The 21,256-nt window shown below is 41.2% G+C and overlaps 1 long non-coding RNA gene across 1 annotated transcript; it reads left to right on the top strand.

Annotated features, from left to right (window-relative positions):
- The first annotated feature begins 1,283 nt into the window (after positions 1-1,283).
- On the top strand, positions 1,284-11,042 carry LOC144988228 (uncharacterized). The gene is made up of 3 exons (XR_013652069.1): positions 1,284-3,068; positions 6,055-6,146; positions 6,233-11,042. It is a non-coding gene; the product is annotated as an uncharacterized LOC144988228 (long non-coding RNA).
- Positions 11,043-21,256: the final 10,214 nt, after the last annotated feature.

Genomic DNA, 21,256 nt, shown 5'->3' on the forward strand with positions numbered 1-21,256 from the left:
CAGTGCATTAAGGGCAGGCCTTGTAATAATTTACCCTATTCCTTTCTGGTCATAAAACACCCTTTAAACTGGGGGTAACAGGTCTTTTAGGCTGGGACCCCTTAGCCTCGCGTGTGGCTGAGTGCAGTTTTTTTAAAAGGCAGCAGGCAGGCCTATATTTTATTTTATTCTTTTAGGTTTTACTTGTTTTTTCTTGTCTTTTTGTGCTTGTGTTTCGTTTAACATAATTTAATTCTGCTTAGTCCTCTATTCTGTGAAGAATTTTGTGATTTCTTTTGCACATGGCTTCTGCAAATCTTGATTCTCTTTGTCTGGCCCCTCTTCTGCTTTGACAGACTTCTTTTAACCCCTTTGGCTCCGGCTGATCGGCTGCAAACATCAGTTGTTGTTTTTTTCAGACTTTCAAGCACTACAGCAGCCGAAAGGTGGAAATCAGTTTTGTAGCATTCCTGTGTTAACGCTATCGTGCTATCCTAGGCACTTTAACGTTGGGAGTGGGGTCATCTAGACCCACTAGACAGTGCTCTGAACCTTTTTTCTTCAATGATTTGTGATCTTCACTGGTGTCCATGGATTACATGAAATCTTTCCACCTTTATCCACCTTTGTCATGGTAGGGAGAACACGTCAATGGAGGGGGGGGGGGGGGGTCATCGGGACCCCATAAAATAGCACAAGGGATATTCAAAGCAGGGATGGAAACCCGCAGCTTCTCACCTTAAAACCGGAGAGTTTGTGTAAAGTTAAACTTGAAAGTCATAGTTTACCGAGGTAAAAGGATGTCCTGTAAAGCTTCATTGCAGGATCCTTTTTCTTAGACTGAGGATTTAGTATTTTACCAAAAAAAGGACTTTCTGATCCATTCAGGACATTTGATTTCCTCCCAGACTCAGTGTTTCCGCCATCTCCTCACTCTGTGTCTTCTCTCACACAGAGGGAATTTTGCTCCCTGTGATGGAAACATTAAGCCTTATTTCCTCTCATAAGCGCAGTGTATTAAGGAGACATCAGATTATGAATAAACAACAACAAAAGCAAATAGAAGGGAGGAGAAAAACAAAAGGAAGTGGGAAACAACACAGGCAGCGGGTGAGGAGCATAATAATTGTGTGATTTATTCTCCACTGAACCACTGCTGTCATAGCATAATTAAACATGAAAAGCTAAATTTATCGTGGCGCGCTCAGCCTCCTCATTAATTTAAAGCTGAGATGTTCAGAGGGGGGGCCTTTTCTAATTCACCCGCTGGGTCTCTTGTTATCTTTTCTCCCCCTCCCCCCGTCCCATTACCGAGCATTAAAGCGTACATTACTGTGGGAGCTCCATCATCAGAGACCACAGGCTCCACAGAGGGACATGTAGGGAGGGGGGGGGGGGGTCGGTTACACCCAGAGGAAAGGCTCTCATTCAGACTCAGCCACCTTGGCCCCCTGTCCCGCATGATGGCCGCCTATTTGTTGCCTAACAGCTCCATCCACTGCAAACTTGTACAAGCCATCTGATTTAATGAGAGGAAGACGGGGAGGCACCTCTCCCACCCAGAATGCCGAGTGTCTTTTTGTCATTAACAATCACCTCAACGTGCACTAATTGGCCGCTGTGTATTTTCCTCCTCCTGCTTTCTTCCCGTCTGGAGAACGCCTTCACCCGCAGACAAACAAACTTGTCACCGCTTTGATTTGTTTACATCTTCTATTTGTTACACTGGCTTCCTTAAAGTATAAATCAGAGGAGCGGTGTAGCATGGGGAGCTAATAACCCTCCTTGTACATCTGCCTTCATAAATTATGCAGAAGCCCGGCTTCAGCTCGTTGTCTGTCAGCCGGGCCGCCTCGCTCCTGTCAGCGGCAGCTCATTGCTAAAAGCTGCAGAAAAGACTTGGAGCATCTGGGAACCTGAAGCAGAGGTGGTGGGGGGTTGGGGGGCTGTCAGGTCTCTTATTTGAAACTCTAAAAAAAAAAAGGGGTTCATTCAAACGAGCAATTAAAAAACTTTTACTAACAAGCAAGTGCGTGCACCTCCACTCCCTCAGTAGGAAGTGGTCTGAGAGTTCTGTCTGCAGGACTGAAGACAAACGAAGCTCGCTGTTTGGCCTTTTCAACCAGGAGCGAAAAAGCTCAACTTGTTCCAATGTTTTAATGCAAAGCAAAATACATGTTTGATGGTGGGCAATCTATAGAGCCAGCATGATGGGGGAGAGAAGGTGGAGCTCAAAGCCAGTGAGCTACATTCACATTTATAATATTTGAGATTCAGGTACATAAATGAGAAGCTTAGATGTGGCAACAGGACCAGTGCAGTTATTTTGGACCAAACAAAAGATTTTCTTGTGTGTAGAGCAGCCGTAGAGTGACAGCTGGGGGTAGATAACCTGGTAGACTGAACCGCACAGCCAACAGGTGACAAAGAGAGGAGAACGTTGGAGCAGGCAGGTATGAAGAATGCAGGTGATTACCAGACAAGAGAAAGGAGCAGGAAGATGACCATATGAGGCAAACGAGTGGAGAGGTCAGGCAGAGGTCCAAAAATCAATACCATGTCATGAGATCAAAAAACAGGAGAGAATTATTCAAAAACTTATCCTAACTTTATCCCAACAAAACAATGCATTTTTCTGGAAAGAGCAATTAGAAAAACAAAAAGCTTTTGACTGTAATAATGTTCATTCTTTACGTAAAACAACCCAAAGCAATCATTTCGATCCATTCATGTATTCCTCTAAAAACATGCCCTCTGAGCAGCAGCCCCTCCCAACCCACCAAAACATTGAACATATTTCATACTTTGTCACATTGCGACATAAAGTAAGAACAGCCCCTCCCTGGAAGAGTCTGCGCTGCCAGCTCCGCCCCCAGGCTAACAGACACACCCACTTTCTCAGATCAGCTAAACACTGTTTTTTATTGCACAACATGCACATCTATCTTTGCAAAAGGTCTGATGCTTTTTTTTATCGTGGGAGAAGCAGACACGCCGCTGAGACCGACTCCAGGGTGATGTCATGAAATGGCCGCCACCCACAAAGAGAGAAAGGCGGAGCCTCAGAGATCGAATTGTCTTACTTCTGGGTAAGACAATTAGCTGCGAAATAACTCGTATTAAATGAAAAAAGTCATTCTTTAGTGTGCCAAAGGTGAAGTTTTATCATGTGTATGGATATATTTTACTCTAAAACAGGGGTGGGCAATTCCAGGCCTCGAGGGCCGGTGTGTCTGCATGATTTCCAGATAATCTTGCCCTACTCGTGGCTGATTACCTGGTTCAGGTGTGTCCAGCCAATCAGAACATGCCAGAGCAGGGTATGCTGGAAAACATGCAGGAATGCGGCCCTCAGTGCCCACCTCTGCTCTAAAAGGTTTAGGAAAAGCAGGATATAGGACCTAAATATTCCTTCTGAGTCTGTCAGGGTTCTAGTTTCTTTGCTGTGTGTCTTGGTACTTCCTGTTTTATTTTGTAGTTTTCCTGTTGTGGTCTTGTAGTTTCTAGTTTTCCTTTGGTCTCTATCTGTCCTGGTTGTGTTCACCTGTGTCTCGTCTTCTCTGTGTGTATTTAGGTCTTGTCTTTCCCTCCCCCTGTGCTGCTCCATAGTCTGTTTCTATCCTGTTCCCGTGTAGTTTGCTGGTTTCCCTTTCGAGTGTTTCGAGTTTTGTAGTTGTCTTGCTTAAGCAGTGGTTTGTAGTTTGTTTTGGTTTATTGAAGCTTCTGTTCCCCCAGAACCTCCTGCCTCCTCCTCTGCCCCCCCCCCCCCCCCAACCCCCACCGTGACAGAGTCAGTACTTTTTTCTCAGTGAATGGATACCTTCAAAAGTGTTTTAGGATTTCTATCCATACATTTTGTTTTTGCATTTTTTCATGCCTGTTAATACGTTTTGAAAACTATTTGTTTGTATTTATTTAAAATCAAATTTTCTCCAAAGGAAGGTTCATGAATTCCGTTGAAGCATCTGATTCCCAGTCAAACAAAAAAAAGTGCTCTGAATCATCTTTGCCAGAATCTGAACTTTTTGGGGTTTACTCAGGCGCCCACAACTTTCAGCATCACCCAGAAAGATATGGAGTGATATTTCTGCCACCACGTTGCACACAAAACTTTCTAAGTTTTTTGCTCAAAAATTTTTTTTTTGCTCAAAATTTTTTTTTTGCTTTCAAAAACGTTTTTTGCGTTTGCAAAACACATTTTTTTACGTGCGTTGTGTCAAATCTCGCTTTTGTCTTATCTTTGATTTTGCTGACTACTTTGAGCGCGACTTAGCGTGATATGACTGCCGTGATATGATCGCCAAAAAGAAATTCACATGCGTTGTGTGTCATCACACTTTTTTCCTATCTTTGCCAAGTTAAGTTTCTGTTTGACCTGACCAAGTGACCAAGCTGCCATCAAACAGCTGCTGATTGGTCCAGATTCCAACCAATCAAATCGCCATATGAATCCAACATGGTGTCTGCTGCCGAGGCTCAGAGGCTGAACCAGCTCATTTTACCCTCATTTTTGGATGAAGACGTTTTCATTTTTTAAATAATTCATAATAATTCATACTTTCTTTTTTTTTTAGCATTCGTTCATTTTTATGAAGTCAGATTTGTGAATTTATGGCTGAGGATCTCCTGAAACTGTCATGTTTATCTGCTGACATTACATCAACAGGTCTGTGTGATCTGTGAATCCTGCAGAGCAAATTATTAGTGAAAAGTGTGATTTTCTTTAAGGTCTGTTTGTTAAAACAAAACAATAAAAGATTTAAAGCACATATGATTTTATGCTGCACACGTGTTTAAGATCAGATGAACAGCAGTAATAAGCAAAAGAATGATGGTTCACCACAGGAGACTCAATGCATTTATCAGAAGAAGCATTTTTAACTTTTGTGTAAAGTTTCACCAGTGTCTCATGTTTTAGAACTTGTGAGCGTTTGTCCAAAGTTTAAAAATATTAGTCATCAAAAATGCTATTTTCTCTTAATATTTCAACAATTATTTATTAAAATAAAACAAAAGTTCAGATACAAATCTTAAAAAGTTTAACTTCTTCCGGCTGGATGGAGTCGGAGCTCCGACGTTTTTTTCTTTTGTTTTTTTTTTTGCTGCAGACGTTTTAAACACGTTGGTCTCTACACAGACAGAAATAAATACAAAACTCTGTTTTATTTTAGCTGCTTTGCTGCTCCTTTTGGGTTTTACTCTGAGACAAACGGGCCAGAGTGGGTGAAAACGGCAGAACCCCGTACGAACAGAACCGACACAAAGTCCAAAGTCAATGTCTGCCTCGGAGTACCGTCAATATGAGACGGAGACACTTGATTGGTTAGAATCTGGACCAATCAGCACCTGATGGCAGCTTGTCACATCAAACCGAAACTTAACTTAGCAAAGATAGGAAAAAGTGAGATGACACACAACGCATGTGAATTTCTTTTTGGTGATGCCAGTGGCAGTCACATCACGCTAAGTCGCGCTCAAAGTAGTCAGCAAAATCAAAGATAAGACAAAAGCGAGATTTGACACAACGCATGTAAAAAAATGTGTTTTGCAAACGCAAAAAACGTTTTTGAAAGCAAAAAAACTTAGAAAGTTTTGTGTGCAACATTGTGGCAGAAATATCACTCCATAGAAAGACTGAGCACTTTTTGCTCCAGCAGCACACGTCCTTACCCATCCTGTCTCAGCTCTGGGGGGCTTTTTGTGAAAAATACAGTTGAAATCCTCCTTTTTAACAGTAATGATCCCAAACATTTGAACACACGCATGTTCTCTCTGAGGCCATCCACTGTTCTGTTGGTGGAGCTTCTCAGGTTTAGCTGTTCCCCTATTTGTTCCATCTGTCCACACTTCTGTCCTCTCCACAGTTTAGGACGTATAGAGCGGACACAGAACGCTCACAGCCTGGAAAAAAACATAAAGAATCCAAAAGCAGCTTGGTGCTAACGGAGCCTGGAGCCGGCTCATTTCCCCCCTCCCACCTCTTTGTCTGCATTTTCTGCTCCTTCTCCTGCCCCCTGGTGTCCCCTGATGTTGGACTGTCTGTCCTCTCAAATCTTTATCTTTGCTGTTTGCCAGCCAAAGATGAAGAGCTACTGAAGACCTGTACTTCTCTGCTGTTTCTCACTGCAGACCCCGCCCCCTTTTACAGCCTCTCATTTCCATTCCAGGTAACTGAGTTTGCTCTTTTTCCATCTTTCTTGCCATCATTCCTTCTGTCTTTTTTGACCTTTCTTTTCTTGATGTTGGATTTCAGCTGCTCTTAAGTTCCTTGTTCCTGCCCTGATTCACTCTTCAGCAGTGGATGCTGTTGAAGCACCACTGAACATGTGGCTCTGGGGGGGGGGGGTCACACCAGGATACTCCTGCAGACTCAGTTTGGATGGGTTAAGGATGCTTCCCCTGGTCTGGTTAGCTTTCACACACACACATTCTCAGGAGAAAACTACAGACCGAAGCTGTCTGGTGAAATCTCACACATATTCAACAACTCCTCATTTGGAGGCAGTATTGCCCAAAGCAAGCTGAGACTGGGCTGGAAAAAGCCAAAAGGACAGCCGGCTAATCCCATAATCTGGTAGGTTCCACCTCTTTCATGCACCATGTTTAAACAAACCTTTCTTTTACTCATCTTCTACTGACCTTAATTCACATTTGGTTCTCTTCTCAGGTTGTTTTTTCTGTGAAAAGTTCATCCGCATTCCCGCTGTAGTAAACCACACCAGAGTTCATCTGCAAGTGAGCAGAGACCCTCTTAACCCTTGTGCTATCCTAGGCACTTTACCATTGGGAATAGGGTCATCTAGACCCACTAGACAGTGCTCTGAACCTTTTTTCTTCAATGATTTGTGATCTTCACTGGTGTCCATGGATTACATGAAATCTTTCCACCTTTATCCACCTTTGTCATGGTAGGGAGAACACGTCAATGGAAGGGGGGGGGTCATTTTGACCCCACAAGATTGCACAAGGGCTAGAGTAGACCGGAATTTGTTAACTCACCAAAGTCCAAACCTGCCAATCGCTGCAAACTGTCGGAAGATGAAAACAAAGTCATTGTTAACCAAGCAGGTCCTGAGAAACACAAACATCCTGCATCTGATGCACGTTGAGCCGGGATCACTCCTGATCCCTCACCCCTCACTACATTTGAATACCAACAATAGTAATGATTACAACAATCTGCTGTGGCACAACAAAGCAGACCTTCCACTTAGAGTCAGAGGCCATCAATTAAAACAGTATTATTCAAAAAGTTAAAAATATCAATGAAAGACAAAACAGCCCCCCATGTTCTACCAGCAGGCATGTCTGTGGGGAGCTTTGCTGCAACGCAGCAGGACTCTGAATCTAAACCTTAGGAGCTGAATGATCAGAGCTGTTGGATTTTTCTGTCCCCGCATACAGGACAGGTTTCTATGGTAACCTTTGACATCAGTGGACCAGCCTCACAATCTGCTGTATAGTTCTTCAGAGCATCAGCTCTGCTCTATGGGCCTGATTTATTAAGAACCCTAATAAGGAACACAGCAGTGGATGAACACCCATACATGCTGCAGGTGCTGTTTGTGTTTGATGCAGGTGATTTACAAAGACTGACTGCACAGTGGAGAAAAGGTGCCAACGGTGTGAAAGTGACTAGTTAAATCATGGCAAGGGAGGGTAGAGGATCAGCATCAGGACTGCTGGACTAACAAGGCACCGAACTAACAAATAAAATGGTCTGCAACCTTTAAAATAATCTGTGTGTGGTGTTGTGAACAGCAGGATGATGAGCTAACTCACTCTGCCACTCATCATGGACAATAACCCCTTCTGAGGGGGTGAAAGATGGGGTACGGGCAGAGGTGGCCCTGGAGCCAGCAGGCCAGAGGGGCAGACTATGCACAAAAAAACTAACAAATAAACCCATCAAAGATAAAAATGTGACATGAGAAAAACTGGGAAAATAGAAAGATAGAGTTGATGTGAGTTTTAACACCACTAGATGTTTAATAGATGTCCTTAACTCTTCTACAAGCTCATAGATTGAAATATTTTCTGATAGCCTGCGTCTCAGTCATGAAAACTGTTGTGTCATCTGTGTGAAGCTGTCACATAGTTCAGCTTGCTTGTGTAGGTGCTTTGTGTATTCTTTAACTCTAAAAGAAATGTTGGTGTTGTATCAAAGAGACGGTGACATTTGCCCGGCTGTAATGCTAATCTGTAATCCCCTTTAGAGTGTAGACCTGTCTCCATCCATCTGCGCCTGGGCCCTGTTGTGCCCCCCCATCCTCGAGCCCTTCCTTTCATCAAAGGTGATACTTGCTGTCCGCTGCGCTCAAAAGTGCCTCCACTGTGCGTTAGGTAATGTGATTGAGTCAACACCCACCAGGTTTGTTCACATGAGGGAGTCAAGCAAGGTTCGAGTCCCCCCTCCATTCCCCGGCTCATCCCCCCGCCTGCCTGCAGGCCAGCGGTGGCCTTTGCTCGGCAGGTGAGCTGTCACTGCCCATCTGAGCCCTTAAGAATAAAGCCAACTGTTTGCAAATGATAAGCACACACACACACACATACGTACACACCTGCTAGCACAATGTACAATACAAGCTTTTACAAAGCTAGTAGCATAAAAACACCTATCCTACGACATCTGTCCCACAAATACACACATCGAAAACATTTGTAATTCTGTTGTTTATGTTCTTTAAAACCTGTTTTAAACAATTTACACTTTGACTTTCAAAAGAACATGAATACCAAAAAAAAAAAACAAATTGGTTAAACTGCCGAAAAAATGTTCAGTTAAATCTGTTTGATGAAAAGAAAAGAAAATGGTCAATTAGGAATTAAATGATATATACTGTAGAACATTATTACTGCATTTATCTGTCACGCCGTTCTGCAGGAGTCCTTCTCATCCTTTCAGAAAGCATGACATGAACCTGTGATCCATCTCTGGAACCTCCTCTGCAGATGTCAGAGAGAAACATCACAGCAGGATGGAACGACTACATTTCTTAGAGAAAGGGAAGTCATTTACCTCAGTTACTTGGGTTCTTGCCCATTTGTTTCATTTAAAACCTTTACATGTTGATTTCCTCTTGTGCACACAATCATTCTAACAGTCCGCATAGGAGATCCCAGTAGGACGACACTGGTGACCATGCTTTGTGCCAGACAATTTCCCAAAGTAAAAGACATATCCCACCTTGCAATGCAAGATCAACAACAAAACACTCAATTAAAATGGATGAAATGGAAAGAACCAATCCAAAATCACGTAAGCAACAGCCATGGAAAACATAAAGAAAGATCCAGCTGTGAAAGCTTTAGAGGCAGCTTATGTATGCATATAGGCCAGCTCGGCCTCTTGGGTAGTTGATGTGATGCGTTTAGGCCAGTGTAATGATCCAGCAGCAGATGCAATGAGGCGCACGACCTGGAAATGATGTGGTGGTATGATGCCGTCCAGCTAATGGGACCAGAGCTCACAACAACATCAACTTGTAAAAAGAGAGCATGGTGGGGATTTCAGTTTGCATTAAAGCAGCTGACCTAAAGTACAACGTAAGAACTCTGAAAGAAAAGTTCCCCTTCTGGAGCTAATGACACTGGAACAGAAAATAAAACCAACAACAGGGCTGAGGGAGCTGACAGCTTTAGACCCATAAGGAGCCCAAAGAAGCAGAATCTGCCCTGCTGTAGTAAAAAGCAGCTCTTAGGACATATTTTAGCAGCTTACCCACTGACCTTTTATGGAAAGTATTAACTCAATGTATTCAAAAAGAGGAAAACCAACATGTCGTTGAAGTGACAGCTAAATGAATGTTAGAAGATGATCTTTAAACGTGGCAGCCTTTATCTGGTTGAAATGCTGCTTATGCTTGTTTTTCAGAGGGAAACTTTCGGCACCTTTCAGCGAGAATGTGACCCCCGCCACCTGCTCGAAAAGTCACCAAAACGTGCACACACCTGGGATATATTGAAAATGAATTTTCCATAAACGGCACCCCCCCGAAGACGATGACATCACGGCGAGCGATCCCGTCAAAAAAATGAATGGGCCGAAAATCGCATATGGGGCCCAAAATTTTTTTTTCAAAATAGAGTTACGACACGAAAACACACGTGTTGGGGATATCCCTAGAAAGTTTTGAAATCATTATGGGAGAGCCACACGACCTACGGCTTGGCGTCCATTTTGTGGTGAATTCTGAGAATCTGCGATTTTTGTGTTTGCCCACGATATGTTTTTTGAGAATTGACTAACTAAACGAATATATCCCTGTCTGCAATATCCAGAGGAAGTTTTGAAATCATTACAGGATGGCGACATGACCTACAATTTGGCTGCCATTCTGTGCCAAATTCTGCTGATGGGTTAGGGTTAGACAGTTATAGGGACACAGTGATTGGTCCAGATGCATTATGGGGAAAACACTAGAAGGAAACCTGTTGTATCATTTAAAGGGCCTAACCCGTGCTATTCTAAAGCATTTTATTGTAAACAATATCTCTGTATATGATCATGTATAATATTTAGCACACAAAAGAAGAACTTTTTAACTAAATATTTGTCATGTCTGCTAGCTATTTTTCTTCCTGGAAATAAAACAACTTGATCACTTAGGCTCCGCCTTTAACTCCTTGTGACATGAACCTAGAGCCGGCCTCAGCAGCGTGTCTGAGGTTCGTCCACGAAAAAAACAACAACATCCAAACTTTGGCAAAGATGGATGTGCATATGGTGCATTTAAAGGGAAAGATTTTAGCCGATCACCAACAGCTCGGTGAGGAAAGTCAGAAAGTGGGAGTGTGTTAGCCTGGGGTTGGTGCTGGCAGTGCTGTCTCTTCCTGGAAGGGGCGGTTCTAACTATTCTACATCAGCTCGTGAGGATCCACCCATTTTCGTGGATTGGGCGGGGCATGGGCCCAGAGCGCAGGTTTTTAGAGGAATGCTCAGAAATGTGTAAATGGATCAACATAATACTTTGAGGCTGTTTTTAGTGAGGAATGAACATTGAAATACACTTAAAAGCTCAAAGATTGATTTTGCATGATATAGGCCCTTTAAAGTCCAACTTTAAAAGTGTTATTACCCTTTTTGGTCTAGAGCAGGGGTGCTCACACTTTTTTGGCGTGTGAGCTACTTTTGAATCGACAATGTCTTGAAGATCTACCTATAAAATATGTATATATATATATATATGTATATATATATATATATATATGTATATATATATATATATATATATATATATATATATAAAATACTATTAGTAAATGTTTGTTATTTATGTTTATTAGTAACATTATTGTTTATGTACTGATGATTAAAAACTACACAGTGAGATTACACAAAGATACTTTTGTATTAACAGATGAGGAGTTTTATTAGAAAGACAGAGAGCAGCAACCATCGTATGTCATGCTCTGCTGTAAACCGTGCGATGGGGGGAGCATCATGGCGTTTCAAAGGCGCTGCTGGCTCTGTACGAAGCGCGTGCCTCGGACAACTTCCTTATGAGCTCGTATTTATCGGGCGAGAACTGCAGAGCTGATAGCAGGAGGAGACACGCGGGGCGGCTTCAATAAACACTCCGCTTGCGTGGAGCGGACTTCTGCCGGGAACTTGACGTGACGGCAGAGAGCAACTGTCTTATGACAGAGAGTTCGCGCTCAGTGTTTTTAAACACACGTCTGCAGCGACGTATGCATCAGAGGATGTCCGATTGGCCTTTCGTCATGTCAATCAAGTCCTGTACTTCTCGGTGACTATTTTGATTGGCTGGTGGATTTTCTCAGAAGTACTTTTTTAATTTTTTTTATCTTCTCTGTCCCGTGATCTACTTTCATGTCCTTGAAGATCGACCGGTAGATCGCGATCGACGTAATGAGCACCCCTGGTCTAGGGGTACCTAGAGGGGCATATAAAAGTAAACCGTTTTTCCCCATTGTAAATGAATAACAAAACACCAAATGATCTTCTCCGTACAAAGACGAATACATTTATTTACAAAGGAATAAATAACAACCAACAATTACTAAAAGATAAGCAAAAAAACTTCATGGTGAACCGAGCAACAAACAAAATCCCACCTAACTGAAATCTGTTTTCTTACTTGTACTAAAGAAAAGGGAAACAAAGAGCAGTAACCTACCTGACCTAACATAAACAGAAGAAAACAAGTACGAAAGGAAAATGGCAGTTCACCCGTACAGCTTCACTTCTAACTTATAAGTTACACTAAACAAAACCACACAGAGTGGGCAAAAACACAAAACTACAAAGAACTACAAAGTGCAACACAAACTAAAACAAATGGAGAGAGGAGTGCCACGCTGCAGTGGAGACATGTTGCAGTCAAGCTCCCTTCTCACAGGCTGTGAGGCTCTGATACAAAAAAAAAACACACAAAACACAGAAGCGGAATGAACAAAACCAAACAAAAGCAATGCCACCTCCTCTGTTAGAACTACTGGTTAACATCCAGTAAAGGTCCTCATAACACAAAACACACAGCTTTGTTTTCCACTAATAAAGGTGCTTGACTTGGAAAAAGGAGTAAAAAAAAAATAGAGAGAAATAGAGTAAACAGGACAGAGAAATGAGGAGCGACAAACCGAGGTGGAGACCCCGACTGACTGACCTTTCTATCTTCTCTGTAAGGAAACCATGATGCTGGATCCCAGCTATGTCTCACTGCCAATGTCTCTATTTCATTAGTAAGGGCTCAACAATTCAGTCTATTTGGCACCTCATGATGGGAACCCTGGATGTGCATTAGGATGTCACCTCTGAGCAACTGCAAATGAATGCAGACATGGCACAAAGGAATTTGCAGCAATTGCTCCTTTTTTCTGGTTGTGTTTTGTAAAATACACAATTTGAAACAGGATGACATGGCAAAAAATCCCGAATACTATTCAATCATGGGGAAAGGCAGCAATATTATGCACAAATGTCATGTATGTCAGTAGGCTGGAGCACAAAAAAGTAAAGCTGATATCACATGGGCTATGTGATGACCAAACCAGAGCCAGTGTGGAAATCATCAAGCAAAGATCAGCAGAAAAATGCAAAAAGTGAATAAAAGCAACAAACTCAGAGTGCAGTTCCTGCTCATGAACAAAAAGAATGAGGAAGAAATATGAAAAATAAAAAACATCAACGAGCTAGACCGCTGGAACACGTCTGGCCCTGCAGGGTTTGAGTCCCTGGTGGTGTAGTGTGTTACTGATGGTAGCCTTTGTTACTTTGGTCCCAGCTCTCTGCAGGTCATTCACTAACTCCCCCATGTGGTTCTGGGGTTTCTGCTTACTCGTCTTATTATCATTCTGACCCCATGGGGTGAGATCTTGGGGGGAGCCTCAGATGGAGGGAGATCATCAGATGTCTTGTACGTCTTCCATTTGCTAATAATTGATTTCTTCACACCAAGCTGCTTATGTTGAAGATTCAGTCTTCCAGCCTGGTGCAGGTCAACAGTTTGGTTTCTGGTGTCCTTAGACAGCTCTTTGGTCTTTAGTGGAGTTTGGAGTGTGACTTTTGGAGGTTGTGGACAGGTGTCTTTCTATAGATAACCAGTTCAAACAGGTGACATTAATACAGGTAACCAGTGGAGGACAGAGGATCCTCTACAGAAGAAGTTACAGGTCTGTGGGAGACAGAAGTCTAGCTTGTTTGTAGATGACCAAATCCTTATTTTCTACCATAATTTACAAATCCTTTAAAAATCAGACAATGTGATTTTCTGAAAATAACAGGCCTCTCTCATCTTTTTAAGTTTGAGATCTTGGATAATTGGTGGCTGATTAAATCCTTATTTGCCCCACTCTTTTGGTGGTTTAACCCTAACCGCAACCGTGATCATAACCTTAACCCTTCCTCTAAGTCTGTGCAGTCGAGAAAATCTTTCAGGGCCGGCCGCACTTATTTTGAAAATTATGTGCACAGACAATTTCTTTAAAAATACATGTTCTTGTTGCAAAATTCTATTTTTATCTACGTTTGACAGGTTTAAAAAAACGGCAGATGAAGAAAAAACTCTAAAACATTATGCCAACCAGCAAAATAATAGGAAGCATAACACTGCTTAAAAAAACATCTGTGCAAGAGTTTGCCTCTGTCCTGAATTCTCATTTGTTTGTATATTTCCATCCATCCATCCCTCCCTCCATCCATCTTTTTCAACTCATCCGGACCTAAGGTTGCGGGAGCACCAGACTTTCCCCTCCCTGGGCTCTCACCCCGAGGCAGCTGGAGGGACTGAGTTTTAGAGCCCAGACTATGCAAGAAGGTGAGCCCAACTTTATCTAGCTGGTACCTCTCAACCTTCCACACAAGCTCAGGCTCATTCACTCCCAGAGAAGTGGTATTCCAAGTTCCAAAAGCTAACTTGCATGAGCGGGGTGTGGGCTGCCAAGGCACTTGCCCACGACTGCCATCCAAACCACACTGCACGGGCCCCTTTGAGCTCTTCTGCAGGTGGTGGACCCACAGGAGAGTGATCCCATGTCATCTCTTTGGGCTTGACCAAATGGAGGAATGTAGGAAGAGCCTTGGTCACCATCTACTGGAACTGCTTGCCTGCAATCCCCAACCAATCCAGGTGATTGGTTGACCCTAATGTGGGTAACATAATGGAGCCTTAATGTTTAATACTAAAAAAGGGGTTTTTGAAGTGCTCTTTCTCTGGCTCATTAATTCGGACCTGTCTGCCATGGGGAACCCAACCAGGGGCAAAAGTCTCAGACAGCTTGGCTCCTGGGATCACTCAAGCTCTCAAACCCCTCCACCACATTAAGGTGATGGTTCACAGATAGGCGGTTGCTTATTTGTCACACTGACATGTTTCAAATGTAGTTAAAATTAGATAAAGATAACAAAATTAAACACAAAATGCTAGGAAAATAGTTTTTTTATTAAACTAACAGGCCTGGAAAAAAAAAGAAAAAAGGTTGGCTTCCAAACTGATTAACCATTTGGCCAATTATTTGCAACAACTCTAATGAAGCGTTTATAATAACTAGCAGCTGTGCTCCCTAACCCTCGGTTCCCAAACCGGCACTGGTCCATGGGTCACTTGAAAATATGCCGCTCAAGAAGAAAACAAAATTTGTAACATTATTTCTATTTTTATTTGTTTGTGACTCACAAATACTAATTTTCCTCAATCACATCTCAACTACAACCACTACCTTCTTACAGAGACTGCTCTGACCCAGACACTGGCAAAGTTAACAAAAAAGAAACTTCTTGAAACATTTATTTGCGCAGAAAAGACTCAGCGAGAAAACAAAAGATCAGTGTTCTACTTGGAACAAAAAGAAAGCTGAATTAAACAGACAAAACCTAGAATCCTACTCAGACTATGGATTTACGACGACAGGTTGTTCCCACGTACCTACCTCGCTCAGGATTTTATTCAGCAACTGACTCTTTAACAATATGATTAAAATAATACCAGCTTTTTATCATCCACACCTAAAAAGGTCAGTCTGAGAAAAATGTTGATATGAAACACTACTGGTAGAGAGGATGAATTTCGTGTGGCTTATTCTTTCATACTTAATGGTTTTCATTTTTTATGTCTTTTCAGTTCCACAAAACAAAAAAAGAAGGATATGTTTTTATACAAATAAATAAATAAATAAATATACAAGGAAAATGAAAGAGGAAAGAAAAAAATTTGTTTCCTTTCATATTCTTTGAATAATACACATTTGGGAGTAAAACAAAACAATCTTTATATTTATATAATAAAAAAGGGTGACTAGTCAGACAAAGAGCGGTTCAGAAGTCTATGATGAGAAAAAAAAAACAAGGACGCAATTACGTTGCACGGATTGGCGTCCCCAGGGCCCCAATCTGGAGCCAGCCCTGGGGTTGGGGCTCGCAGGCGAGCGTCTGGTGACCGGGGCTGTACCCATGGGCCCCAGTCGGGCTCAGTGACGTGGGCCCACTCTCCCATGAGCCCACAACCTGTAGGAAACCTCAAAATTGGCCAGTGCAATGTGGTTTGGGTGGCAGTCGAGGGCGGGTGCTTCGGAGCCCAAACCCCGGTCATGGAACACAAACACAATTTGACAACATCGTTTTGTGTGCCCTATTTTCATTTGCTCATTTAACACAAAAACATGCATGAATTTTCTAGACTCGTATTACAGGGGGGGTCAAACTCAGTTGCAGAGGGGGCCTGAATCCAATACACACTTTAGGCTGCGGGCCGAACAAGATAAACATTTATTGAACACACTAAAGCTAAACTTTTAAACCTTGAAAACTTTAACTTAACTTTAAATTTTAAACGTAAATATGGCAAGGCAAGGCAAGGCAAGTTTATTTGTATAGCACAATTCGTACACAAAGTAATTCAAGGTGCTTCAAGGTGCATATGATTAAAAACAGACAGGAATAATAATCCAGAAAAATAAATATATTCTGTCAAAATGATGCAAATACGAACAAACAAAGCCAGGAAACATTCATAATTAGAAATAATAAATTCAATAATTCAGTTTTCTTTGCTCTTTTGTGATTTGTTTTTAGAGCTGAACTCCTCACATCATTTTTAGCAATAAGTTCATTTCTGCTCGGTGTGTGATGTTCTGTGTGTGTCTTTGGTCCTGTGTGTGTCTGTGGTCCTGTGTGTGTCTCTAATCCTGCATGTGTCTCTGGTCCTGTGTGTGTCTCTGGTCCTGTGTGTGTCTTTGGTCCTGTGTGTGTCTCTGGTCCTGTGTGTGTCTTTGGTCCTGTGTGCGTCTCTGGTCCTGTGTGTGTCTTTGGTCCTGTGTGCGTCTCTGGTCCTGTGTGTGTCTTTGGTCCTGTGTGCGTCTCTGGTCCTGTGTGTGTCTTTGGTCCTGTGTGTGTCTTTGGTCCTGTGTGCGTCTCTGGTCCTGTGTGTGTCTTTGGTCCTGTGTGCGTCTCTGGTCCTGTGTGTGTCTTTGGTCCTGTGTGCGTCTCTGGTCCTGTGTGTGTCTCTGGTCCTGTGTGTGTCTTTGGTCCTGTGTGCGTCTCTGGTCCTGTGTGTGTCTTTGGTCCTGTGTGTGTCTCAATTATTTAAAAACCTGTTATTGTGAAATCATGTTTAGGTCTCATAAAACATTGAAAACTAAATTACAGAACTCATCACTGGGATTACTCCAAAAATATTTGTCATTTTCCTAATTTTGTGCAACTCCAATAGTAAAAATCCTCCAAAATCCTCAATACTTTCATAACAATTGATATCTATGGTTTACTTATGGTCTGAAAGAGTGCAGCTGTTTTCCAGCCTGCATTACCTGCTCTCTTTATTTATGTTACTATCACAAACTAAACAACCTTACCAGCAGAGTTTCGGGTCATTAAGAATACTAAATAATCAATATTCACATAACAAAGATGAAGTACTTAATAATTACATAAATAAATAGCAAAACTATTTTGGACATCACCATAGCACAGGCAGATCAGTTATCTAAAATATATGCAATATGATTATTTTCATCATAAAAATCCTGACTATGCTTAAAAATTTCACTATATCAGAAAAAATATATGTAACACTGTGTCAGAAATCTTCATATACTGAAAAAAATTATTTTCTGGCCTTGAAAATATTATTTCAGTTAACTATGTAAATCCTACAAAATAATAGCAATTATGTGCGTTTACTTAAAATAGCTTGTTTCCATGTAGTGCATTATTTGGTCATTTTTTGTAATTATAAGTCCTCTGTTTTGTATGTAAATTTCATCCTTCAATCTAAGTAATATTTACTAAACCAGTTCTTTGGCTTAATTAGTGGATATTTCCAAGTAAATGTAAATGAGTAACATCAGTAATTCTAACACGCCTCCCTGTACTGGGAGCACAACGTCAAAGCCCCGCCCCTCATTTGAGCGGTCTTTCGTCAAAGGTAAGTTGGAAGCGAAACAATCTTTGTACGTTTCTGTTTGGTTCTGTAGGAAAAAATCTGTTCGCTTTTCAGATCTTCCTATACGTGTTGAAAAAGTTTGGAGAGAAAGACCAGGATTCGACCGGATAAAGATACACAAAGTTTTATTTCCCTAACAAAAGTTCTAAAACAAATTCAAACAGATATCTAGATTCTCAAACTCCAAAGCCTACAATGCACAGAGTTACATGCGACTTGCTTTCAGACAGATGAGAACAAAGAAGATTCTTCAGAATAAAGTTTTTATTATGGCGGCCGGATCTCCTCCCCCTGGACGCATGGATTCGTCGACAGCTGGACCGCCCACTTCCGCCGGACCATATTTGGAGGACACCGGAATTCACTGAATCCACCCTGAAAATGAGTTCCCTCTGTCCATAATAAATCAGCTAGAAAAGCAGGAACTTCACAGCAGGCGCTGGAGCCAAAGGTCAACCTCTTCCTGGCATCAGAATGGTTTTATAGCTTGTTTCCCATGGATCGGATCCTCAGCTCAGATGGTTTAAATGTGGTCCATGATAACCTTCCTGACCTGCATACAAAAAGTCCAGTCTCTTCACAAAAGGGAAGGGGGGAGGTTTGCCTCTGCTCCCATAAATTTATCTAAAGGAATGCAGAAGAGGGTGAGCCTCACGAGTTCAAAAGATGGTCACGACACACTGAAGATTAAAACTTCAAGGTAAAAAAAACAAGACAGAAAACATATATTTCTTCAGTTCACCTAATCAAGTTAGTCCTCACTTAAAGCTGCTGCGCTAGCAAATGGTGTCTTTCCTTCTAGCTAGCTTGCTAACTTTACGAGCTTTCTAACTTTGCTATATCACTGCGTATGTCTGTTTTGCCTGGAAATGCCCCATTATACTTGAAAGCGTGTTTTTACCAAAGCAAACTTTGGTGAAGTTCACGCTGGAAGGAGTGAATGTCATGATAAGTTATGGGACAAGAGGTTGCCGGTTCGAGACCCGGTTCGGACACTTCAAAAAATTTTCATCCATTCAACTATTTAAATTTTCAACTCTTTCAACTTATTCCATCTATGACTTTTGCCCCTTGAAATCCTTCAACTTTTCAAGATATTCCAGGATTTTCCAAGATTTTTGCTCCATTAAAATACATGGAGAATCCTTGAAACCTTTGTTTCTTTCAACCATTGTAACTTCAACATGCCTTTAGCTATAAACACCGTTCAAACATTAAACTGCTCATAAGATTTTGTATTTCAATATAAGTTTTGAAATTATTATGGGATGGCAACACCAACTACGGTTTTGCGGCCATTTTGTGCCTAAATGTGAGGCGATTTTAAACTTCAGTTTTTACCTATTTTAACCATTTTACTGTTGCAATGTTAAGATCATTCAGCTTAATCCTTTCAGCTATTACTTTTGGTCTTTCAAATCCTTGAACCTTTCAAGATATTCCAGGATTTTCCAGGATTTTCCAAGATTTTTGCTCCATTTAAATACATTGAAAATCCTTGCAAACCTTTGTTTCTTTCGACCATTGTAACTTCAACATACTTGTAGCTAGAGACACCAATCAAACATTAAAATGATCACAAGGCTTTGGACTATAAAATAAGTTTAGAAATCATTATGTGATGTCGACACATCCTACTGTTTGGTGGCCATTTTATGACAAAATCTGAAGCAAATGTTGCAATAAACTTCATCCATGGCTGGAACTGAACATATTGAAATTCACTGGATCTGGACATATAAGGAATGTGGGCATTGTTAGCAAACAAACCTCGTTGCTAAGGACGTCCAAAGGTATACTTTTATTGATTTGTCTGAAACTGACGTTGATTTGTTCGTCATCCCCAGGCGACCCAAACATAAAATGGTTGCTATGGAGATAAAATCAATAGAAAAGCCGCCATTTTGAAAAAAAGTGGATTTTTTTATCAACTTAGAACATGTAGCTTTTACCGATATGATACTCTTAAACAATGTGTTTTCTGGAGTCAGTTGATGATGCTGATTCCAATGCTAGCACTTTTAGCCATTTTAGCAACATCTTCAAATTTTCAACAGTTTAGCCATTTTTTCATCAACTTAAGCTTTCATGCTTAACTTCTTCTACAAATTTTGACCTATTTTAGCCATTCTACTATTACAATGTTCAACTTTTTCAGCTTATTCCTTCTATGACTTTTTGATCCTTTAACTTTTCAAGATTTTCAAGCACAGTTCAGCCATTTCTTCAGCAAATTCAGCTTTCATTCAGCAGTACAGCATTCAACCCTGCATTTTCTTCTGGAAATGCAGCTCCTTCTAGTTTAAAATGATTCTGTTTGTGCACAGCTCCCATTAAAAGTATTTAGGAAAAAAATGGCGGTTTCCATCTACAGCACTCAGTTTCACTCAAGTTTCCACGTCGACCTGTTTCGAATGCGACACCGAGATGACACGCTGAAACACCAAACGTCTGCGGACTGTGCGGGCGGGTCAGCGTTGCTCAGTAAAGTAACTTTATGTTTTTTGACCATGGGCATGATAATACTATGTATGTTAAGTGAGTCTGTGCTTCTTGTCATATTTCTGTTTTCCTTTTAGACTTGAACAGGAAGTCAGAACCGAAGGAGCATCAGACTTTGAATGCCCATAAGCAACTACTTTGGACAACTACAGGACACCTGGCCATACAGGTAATATTACAAACAACTATTCACATCATTTGCAATATATGTACATAAAAAATTAAGAAATACCAATCTAAATCCTTGAGTTAGTAAAAAGGTGAAAAACACATTTTTTTTCTTCCAAGAGCATGGGGCATTTTGACTGCTAATCTGGACTCCCAGGCTGACACGAGGTAAGACCAAATGATTAGGTTTAATTTGTCAAAAAATGTCTTTGCTTGGTAGTTTGGTTTTATTTTAAAATTTAAATTTGTATGTTTCAGGTACCACAATATGAGATGGATGTGGAGAAGTAAAGATGATCAAAGAGTATGAGATATCTAATGATCATCATGACCATATTTAAATGATTGTCTAGCCTTATAATATGGTTTTTACCTGTGATATTTTAATTAAAGGTCAAAAATTCTTTACACTTCAGATTTTTTTCTTGGTATTTTTTATATTAGACTTTTAACTGATTTCTTATATGCATTTTATTCTCTTACCCTTTTTTAAATTATCTTTAGTCGTTGATGAATTATGACTGTTATTTTAGGAGCGTAATAGCATTTCAGTTATACATTTTTTTTACTGATTTGATCCCTTTTTTTTTTAAGCTCAAGTGTTTTTCTACCATCACAGTTGCTGTCCCATAGCTCCTGCCTGGGTGACTGGAGGTCTCTGTACGACTATGTGCCCAGGCCAGGGTTGTGGGTGTTGACCCCTCTTG

This window comes from Oryzias latipes, chromosome 20, assembly GCF_053564925.1.
Source record: "Oryzias latipes strain Hd-rR chromosome 20, Olatipes_Hd-rR_3.1".
In the NCBI taxonomy this organism is placed as follows: domain Eukaryota; kingdom Metazoa; phylum Chordata; class Actinopteri; order Beloniformes; family Adrianichthyidae; genus Oryzias; species Oryzias latipes.